Source organism: Tupaia chinensis, unplaced genomic scaffold (genome assembly GCF_000334495.1).
Source record: "Tupaia chinensis unplaced genomic scaffold, TupChi_1.0 Scaffold000569_1, whole genome shotgun sequence".
In the NCBI taxonomy this organism is placed as follows: Eukaryota; Metazoa; Chordata; class Mammalia; order Scandentia; family Tupaiidae; genus Tupaia; species Tupaia belangeri.
In genome coordinates this window covers 1,581,731-1,591,149 of record NW_006160083.1, presented here as the reverse complement: position 1 = coordinate 1,591,149, position 9,419 = coordinate 1,581,731, and positions in this window count along the sequence as shown.

Here is a 9,419-nt window from a genome sequence, read left to right as displayed (position 1 = left end):
AAAAGACAGATTTCAAGGGAACTTGGGACTGAAGGAATTACATTGCAGGAAGTTCCCTGGGGTTTCTTTTTGCCTCTACACTTATATCCCAGATTGGGTGCTTGGGAAGCCGAACTCCAGGAAAACAATGGGCATATACAAAAGGAGTCCTAACAAAAGTCTGCTCTCTCTAATCAAAAGAATAGGAAAGAGGTAGCCTAGCTAGACAATTTTTTCTTAGAAAATAAGTATTCCACTCCACAAACAACTGAGCCCCACACCCACCATCTCACAATGATCCAGTAATGGGCCTAGACCGCCTCTCTCTTCAGTTGTAAGGAGGGCCCCACCTACCACACCAAGGTGCTGTCAAAGAATGCTAAGAAGGATAGCAGGACTCCTCCTCCAAGGGCAGTAATGATTCTTATTCATCGTGGTGTCAGATAACACCACGTGAGGAGCCGGGACTTCCACCACCCCCACACACCTGGTAGTAATGAAGCACCCCTGTCCCTCCCAGCTGGGGTGATGGGAGAGGAGGCCAAGTTGAGAGACAGGACTTTCACCACTCCCTTAGCAGTAAAGAGGCCAACTTCACCAGAGATATCAGTGTGGGCCACCTGGAGAACAATAAGGAGCCATCCCTATACCTCCCAGACAGGGAAACATCAATAGATGCACAGCAGGGAGCCAGCCACAAGTAACTAGGAGACCCTCTCAAATGTCAATGGAATCCAGCTGAGGAAATACTAAGGAAGCTGGCTAAAATAGAAAGTTTAAATAAGATCAAGAATCTCACAACATAATAACCAAACTATCTAGGTCTTAATAATGTAATTCTCCCCAACCTCAGGCTGGCCTCACAGCCTAGTGGTTAAGGGAGCAGAAATTGTGAAGGGCTAACTAAGGTTAGAATTCCAGCTCTGGTGGCTTGGAAAACATGCTGGGTGCATGTGTATATATACAAAATCTCGAGAAAAGGAGAAATGGAGAAGAAGGGACTGCAGCATGCCCACGTCCCACTGGGGGGATATTTCTCCCTCTCTCCCTGTCTCTGCTACTTTGTCTTTCTTAGGCAAGCACACAAGTCTTCTGTCAGTTAAACATTTTAAATCGCCCTTTATACCAAGAACTAAAAAGATCTTAAATTGAATTTTAAAAAGACATCCATACCAACATCAAGAGGGCAAAAATGTGAAAATTAACCCTGGGAGGGTGATTTCTCACTTTCTGTCTCTCTGTCTCTCTCCAAATTGGTCGGGGTGGGGGGTGGGGGGCTCACACCAAGAATTACCACATTCAAATGTTAAAAACTGCAGGCTATGAAAAGAAAAAACAAAGCAGCAAAAAATAAACAATGTATTACCCATAAAAGAAAAACATCTTGATGTCAGTGGATTTATCATCAAAAATTATGGAGGTCAGAAAGAAATGGAGCAGTTTTCTATGAGTGAAAGAAAGAACTGTCAATCCCACATCCTATATCAAGTGAAAATATTCAAGATGAAGGGGAAGGACTAGCAGGAGTGATGGTTAAAGTGTTGGATTCTCACATGGCTGGCCATGGTTTGAGTCCCAGAATGGTAGCTTGAAAAACACAATAAATAAATAAGATAAATAAATAATTTTTTTTTAAACGGAGGAGAAAAAGAAGACAAAGTCAAGACATTCTCAGATAAGGGAGATCTAAGAGGATTTGTTGCCAACAAAGCTACCCTAAAAAAATGATTTAAGGAAGTTTCCTAAACATAAAGAAAATGATAAGGCATTTTCAACATCAGGATGAAAGAACACAATGAGCAAAGATGGGAATAATTGACAAGAATGTGAAGCTAAGAACACTTGTGCATCGTTGGTGAAAATGTGAAATGGTGCGTTCACTATAGAAACAGTATGGTGGTTCCTCAAAAAATTAAAAATGCCATTACCATATGATTCAGTAGTTTCACTTTTGGGTTTATACTCAAAAGAACCAAAAACAGAGACTCAAACAGGAACAAGTACACCCAAGTAAATGGAAGCATTATTCATAATAGGCAAAAGATGGAAGCAGCCCAAATACCTACTGACAAATGAAAAGATAAGCAGAAGGTTATGTACTCTATTATACATGTAATGGAAAATTACTTGGCCTTAAAAAAAGAAAATTTTGACACAGGCTACAACACAGATGTAGCTTAGCACATTATTCTAGATTAAATGAGCCAGTTACAAAAAGACAATTAAATACTGTATCTTTCTACATATATGAAGATCCTACGGTAGTCAAGTTAATAGAGATAGAAAGAACAATGATGACCGTCAGGGCTGGTAAGAGAGAACGGGGAGTCAGTATTAAATAGGCACAGAATTTCAATTTGCAAGGTGAATATCTATATTCGGTTTTGGATATGGATGGTGGTGATGGTTGTACAACAGTGTGAATGTACTTATGCTACTGAACTGTGTACTTAAAAACGGTTAAGTTGGCCAATTTTTATATATGTATGTATTTTACAATTAAACACACACATAAAAATCTTTCACCCATGTTCACAACATAGTAGAGGCTCAATGAATGGTAGATTGTTTGGGGATGATACAAATTCTGTATCAGGAAAATTGTGTGTTTTTTTGCCAATGACTATGTTATACAAGCAGGTCTCACTGTCTTTTTACATCAGCTTCCACCTTGACAAGATCAACCAAAAAAAGTGAGAATGGCAGAGAATTACCAATAGCTGCAGTAATGTCATGATCTAAAAGTTAGACTGCCATTGCCTGGCTACCTAAGATACTATCACAGCAGGAAAGAAAATTCCTGGTTTCCTTTCATTGCAGATGAAAAAAAGAGCTGGGTATAGGATAAAAGAATTAAATTAGGTCTTGAAGAATTAAAAAAAAAAAAAAATCAATACAATCATCACACTGCCCCAAGGCCAGCTCTGTAGTTTTCTCAACAAGAGTTTGTGGCAACAAAATTGAAAAACTAAACAAACTAAATTATTCCTATCAAGTTCTCACTGGAAAGAAAAGGGGCATCTTTACTAATACAATTGAGGATATATTTAGTTGGAGAAATAAGTTTCTGAGGCTAAGGGGTAGTCTTGCCTTTCAGGAGAAAGTATGATGCTCAGACAAGACCACAGGAGAGTAGAGTAGTATTATCCCTTTACCTGGGGAACCACAGTGGCACTGGGTATAAGAATATGCTCAGTACCTCCCTTGATAGTGACCCCAAATTGGGGCAACTCTTCAAATGAATTGATTTGGCCAAAGTTTCAATATACTTTATTGAGGTAAAATGTATTAATGAATGCACACAAGTGACCAAAATCCCAGATCAAGATATAAAACATTTTTGTTATCCTAGAAAGTCCCTTTACACTACCTGACAATCCAATGTCCCACCTGGAGGTATCCACTTTTTGGTCATTTATTGTTTCCATGAGTTAGAGACAGAGAAACAGTCCAACAGAGTCCTGGTTGTGCAACACACCCCCAGCCTTCAGTCAACTTCACATTCTAGACAAGCACATGCCCAGTATATTCAAGAAGATCTCCAAACTTGAACCCAGAACCTTGTCATATAGAACTGCAGGAAAAGTGTTATGCTTTGCCACTGTGCCCCATCTGAACTACTTCTTAAACTTCTATCACTATAGGTTAGCTTTGCTTGTTCTTGAGCTTCATATAAGGGGAATGATATGATATAAACACTTTTTTTTAAATAAAGAATCATGTATTTAATTTTATTTATTATTTTTTAATTTGACCAGAGAAAGTGAAAAAGCAAGCTGCCAGGTCTAGGACTCGAACTATGGTCAGTCATGTCAGAGTTCAGCCCTTCAACCACCACAACACTTGCCAGCCCCCAAAATACCTTTTTTGTGCCTGGTTTCAACCAGCATAACATAATGATTTTGCAGTTTATTTATGTTGGTGGGTGTAGTTATAGTTTGTTCTTTTTTATTGATCAGTAGTGTTCCAAAAAAGACAACCAGACAACCAGGAAGCTTATGAAAAGATAATACCACCAGTAACAAGGAAATGCAAATTGAAGCCACACTGTGATGTCAGAATGAATAAATCTTTTTTTAACCTCTTTTTTTTTTAATAATTATTTATTTTATTTTTTTTAAAAATTTTTTATTTTTTTTTTTCTTTTTTTTTTTTTTTTTTTTTTTTTTAGTTTGATCAGAGAGAGACAGAGGGTGAGAGTGAGAGAGAGAGGAAGTGAGAAAGCAGGCCACCAGATTCAGGACCCGAACTCTGGTCGGCCATGTGGGAGTGTCCAGCGCCCTAACCACCATGCCACCTGCTGGTCCCCAGAATGAATAAATCTTAAGAATGAAAATTCCAAGTACGACTGAGGATGTGGAACAACTAGGAACTCTTACACATTATTATTGCTAGCATAAAATGGAATAATCACTTTGGAAAACCATCTGGCAATTTCTGAGAAAATTAAATACATTCTACTCTGTGATCTACCAATTCCATTCCTAAAATATACTGAAGAGAAATGAGTAAATGTGTACACAAAAACATTGTAGAAAAAATTTTATAGCAGTTTTATTCACAGTGGTCCAAAATTGGAAACAATTCAAATGCCCATCAATAGAAAAATGGATAAATTGTGCTATATTCAAATGAATATTTGTGAGAGTCTACTATATGCAAAATACTCCTCTTGCTCTTGTCATCTCTTTTTTTAGAGAAGAGCATGTACCCTCTTCCTGGGGTTCTATTTCATTCTCAGGTTCCTGGGAAAAGAGTATGTATCTCCTAATACTAGATATAAACCCAGCCTCCCCAGTGGCTATCACTCTCTGGATTCTAGATAACAATGTATTCAACAAACATTCAATTTTATAAACATTTCCTGAGTATAATGCCAGATGAGCAGAAGATATAAAGATAATTAAGACATGGCTCTTGACAGGAGATAGTGGGTAAGAAGTTGGATTCAGAAAGACCCAGGTTTGAATCCCAAGTCATATTAGCTGTACGCTCTCAGGTAAACCCAGGTTTCCTAATCTGTATAAAGCATCTGCACAACACGAACAATAACAGTGCCCGCCAAAAGAGCATTCTCAGAGAGGATGCAAGTGAAGTGCATAGCATAATGTTTGCCACTCAGAAAGCTTTAAATCAATGCTATTTATTATTATTATCCTCAATCTATAGAGAATAAGCAAATCATAAATAATCACAAATATAAAGTAGACGATCAGAAGAATTGTTTTGGAGCTATTGAGAGGTAGTGGGGCTAATTTGAGCTCTAAAATTCTGGCTAGATTTCCCATAAAATTTATGGAATTGTGATTTGTCTGCTTAGAAAATAACAGTTTTAATGATCAAACAGTCCAGTAAGAGGCAACATGCTGTAAAAAAAAGAACATCATATTTTAAACCTCACAGGCTTAGATTTAATTTTGTTTGGTTTGTTTGTGTTTTTTGGAGAGATGTTTTGCTAAAGGGCAGGTGCACTCACCAGAGAGAGACAGAGACAGAAAGCAAGAAATCCCCTTCCACCCCCAGGGAAGATGGCCATGCCACAGTCCCTTTTCCTCCATTCTCCTCTTAGGATTTGGGCACACACACACACACACCCGGCATGAGTTTCAAGCTGCTGGTTCTGAGACTCAGACTGCGATCAGCCACATGGGACTCCATCACCTTAACCACTACACCACCTGCTGACCACTTTAATCTAGGCTCATCCACTAATTTGCTGTAGGATTTTGGAAAAGTAATTTAGCCCAAAACTTAAATGTCTTCATCTGAGAATGATGAGAATTCTTACTGTTAATGGTTGTTGAGGATAGAAAGAGCTATTACATTGTAGAAAACATCATGATGTAGGGCCAGCAGGTAGCATGGTGGTTAGGGTGCTGGACACCCACATAGCTGAGTGCAGTTCAAGTCCTGGACCTGGTAGCTTGCTTTCTCATTTTCCCTCTTTCTCTCTTTCTCTCTCTGGTCAAATTAAAAATTACAATAAATTACTATTTTAAAACGTCATGGTATATTTTTGCACAGAAAAATACATCATGACTTTTCTGACAATCCAATATTTATCAAACACCTAGCACAATATCAGTTGCTCAGTGTATAAATGTTGACAATAATTAACAGAGCAAGAAGTTGAGTGTCTATAGAGTCTGTCCCTCTTGAGGTGAGGCTGGCGGGGTAGGGTGGATTTTTTCCAAAAAGGTAACATCCTGGCCAATTTGGTGACAAATGCCTCCAGCAATGACTCTTACTTAGGTGGTCACAGGTCACTTGGAGAATCTAGTGACACTTCTAGTCGAGAAAAGGCACACATGTGAAAAATTTTGCATAGTTCCAGCTGTTTTAAGACTCTCAAAAATACAATTCATGGAGTTGCTCAGATTCCAGAACCTTCCATAAAAAATTTAGCACAAGAAGCAAGTGTAAGGGAAAACATCCAATGCAAGTCTCTTAAAACTCACTCTTCTTACAGGTGGCCTTTCATATTTCATATTAGCAGATACAATCAACTGTGATTTTAAAATATTACATTGTCGCTGACATATATAATGTAGTTACCAGTATGTGCTTGCACTAGTACGGAATATTCACAGACTTTTTTTGTCGTTATTACCTAAATAATGTATTACATTGTCATAAAAGCAATGATGTGTTTGTCTATGGTTTTCTATGCAAAAATGTGTCATGACTTCCTAACAACCCAATAGTATAATTATTTATATAGCTTTTACATTGTATTAAGTATTATGAGTAACCAGAGGTGATTTAAAGTTTATGGTAGATCTGGCTAGGTTATATGCAAATAGTACACCATTTATATGACCCGAGCATCATTAAATTTCAGTATCTGAGGGGACCCTGGAATCAATCTTCCTGGAAAACTGAGGAAATGATTGTACTTGCTATTTAATTGTTGCTGAATAAGAAGTCAGATAGTAGACCCATGTGTGAGCACAAGCCTAGTAAAAACAATTTTTCTCTGTGATGGCATTTTATTTTTCCTCACTTAAATAGTTTATCTAACCTCAAGCACCATTAGTACTGTGCTAATCTTGCACTGCCTGCAGCCTGCTGAGCTGACATAAAAGAATTCCACCATTGCAACCTTCAGGCAGGCAGTCTTGTGTGCTTGTCAATAAATCCACATGGAGTCGTTTGTCAGACTTCTGCTTGCCAACTACACATTTCCTTTCACCAAACATGCCTACTCAGTTTGCTCAATAGTTGACCTTACATTACCAAAGGGTCAGACTGACTGAGGAATTTTTTTTTTTTTTTAATGTTTCACCCAGATGGTTTGGAACTGTGTAAACAGCCTAACTATCCCATAACATTATGAGATTCTGGTGTAGACAAACATGGTGTATTATCACCTGAACTGCTTATAGAAACTACTATACTTTTGAGAATGTCAGCTTTAATTCAATCCTGACGAGAGTGTCAATAAAACTGATTCCTAGTACTCTGCTTCTATAACATATTCTTCTTCGTCATCATCATCAGCAGGAGCAGCAGGAACATCAACACAATGCTGTTTCTTGACCACTTGTTCATCCCTCTCTCCTATTTAATTATTTGCCCTCCTTTATTCCCCCAGGAGGTTGATTTCTACAGATTCCTGCTCCCATGCTGTTAGTTTCCTGGTTGGATTAGTCAACAGGAGGCACAGGCTGAAGATCAGAGCGATCCTGGGGTACTTCTCCATGCCTTCCTTGCTTTTCCCGAACTTCTAGTAGAGGCTACCTCTCTCCAACCACAGGCTCTGTCTAATGCTTCCTGCTCTAAGAATTCAGCTCTCATCATCTCCACAATATCCATTCCTTTCCTTGCCCCCTTTAGGGCTAAGATTGATAACAGCTTCCCAATGTCAGTAATCTCAGAGCAACTTAACACCTAGGGTTAGTATCCCAACCCCACCCACTGAGTAAGTCTTCATGGATGTCTCTGGTATCATCAAAGTTGGATTCTGGGTCCTGCTAGGATTCTAATGATACAATCACCTCTCACTTCACCTTTTCCACGATTATTACTTAATGATTGTTCCTCATGTAGCTAACACTATGCTGAGTGCTCCCAACATGAACTTATCCAACCTTGACAATAACTTCATTATTTCACAGATGAGAAAGCAGACTTAGTAGTTTTAAAGATCTTGTCCTGGACAATGCAACTACTAAGTGTCAGAGTCAGAATCAAACCCAGATTTTTCTACGTCAGAGTCTTTTTTCTAACCACTGATAGCTCCTCAACACACACATCAGAATCACCAGGAGTGTTTGTTAGAAATTCAGATTCTGGCCCAGCCATGGTGGCAGAGCAGTAGAACAACACTCTGCAATGCTGGAAGCCATACAGAAGATGAGGGTTCATTTCCCAAATCAACCTGTACATGCTGGCATGCACATGCCTGTGATCCTCAGTCACTGGGGAGTCTGAGGATGAAGATCATGAAAAGAGGCCCTGTTGAGGGTGCTTATCTTCTGCCTTTCTCTCTCTTGCTTGCTCTCAATAAAAATTTTTTAAAAATTTTTGTTTGGGGGCAGGAAGATGGCGAGGATATTATATTGCTGGACTCTTACATGGCCAATGGCAGTTCAAGAACCAAACCTGGTGGCTTAAAAATCATGTTGGGTGCATGTGCATGTGCACCCAGATCCTGGGAAGAAAATGGAGGAGAAGGGAGTGAAGCGTAGCCATCAACTGGGGAGGTACTTACATTCCCTCTCACTATTTCTGTCTCACTCTCTCTATGGCCTCTTAAAACCTCTTTTAAAAATTTGTTTAAAACTCTAGATTTGGGGGGTCAGCAGATGGCATAGTGTTTATGTTGCTGGACTCCCACATGGCCAACTGTGGTTTGAGTCCCAGACCTGGTAAACTGAAGCACGTTGGCTGTGTGTCTGTGTGTGTGTGTGTGTGTGTGTCTATGTGCGTGCACCCAAGATTCCAGGAAGAGAATGGAGGAGAAAGGACTGCACTGTGGTCATTCTCCCCTCAGGTGTAATTTCTCACTTTCCCTCTCACTGTCTCTCCTCTCTGGTAAGCACACATACCCTAAGACAAAAAAACTTCTATAAATAAATAAACAAATAAATAACAAAATATATTTTAAAATCCAGGTTTTAGGGTTCCAGCTTCATGGCCCTGTGTTTAAGATAGCCGGATTCCACATGGCTGACCTCATAGTTCAAATCCCAGTCCTGGAAGTGTGAAAACACACTGTATTTTGTGTGGTGTTGCCCAAAATTCTAATAGTGTGGAGAAATGGAGGCAAGGGTACTGTGGCATGACCATGCCTTACTGGGCATGGGTGCTTTCTTCCCCTCCCTTGCCTTCTGTCTCTCTGTTTCTCTCTAGTGAACACACATATCCCTGTGGCACCAAAAAAAAAAAAAAAAACCAGGTTCTGGAAAATGTACACTGAAAAAACCAGCTAGTTCTGG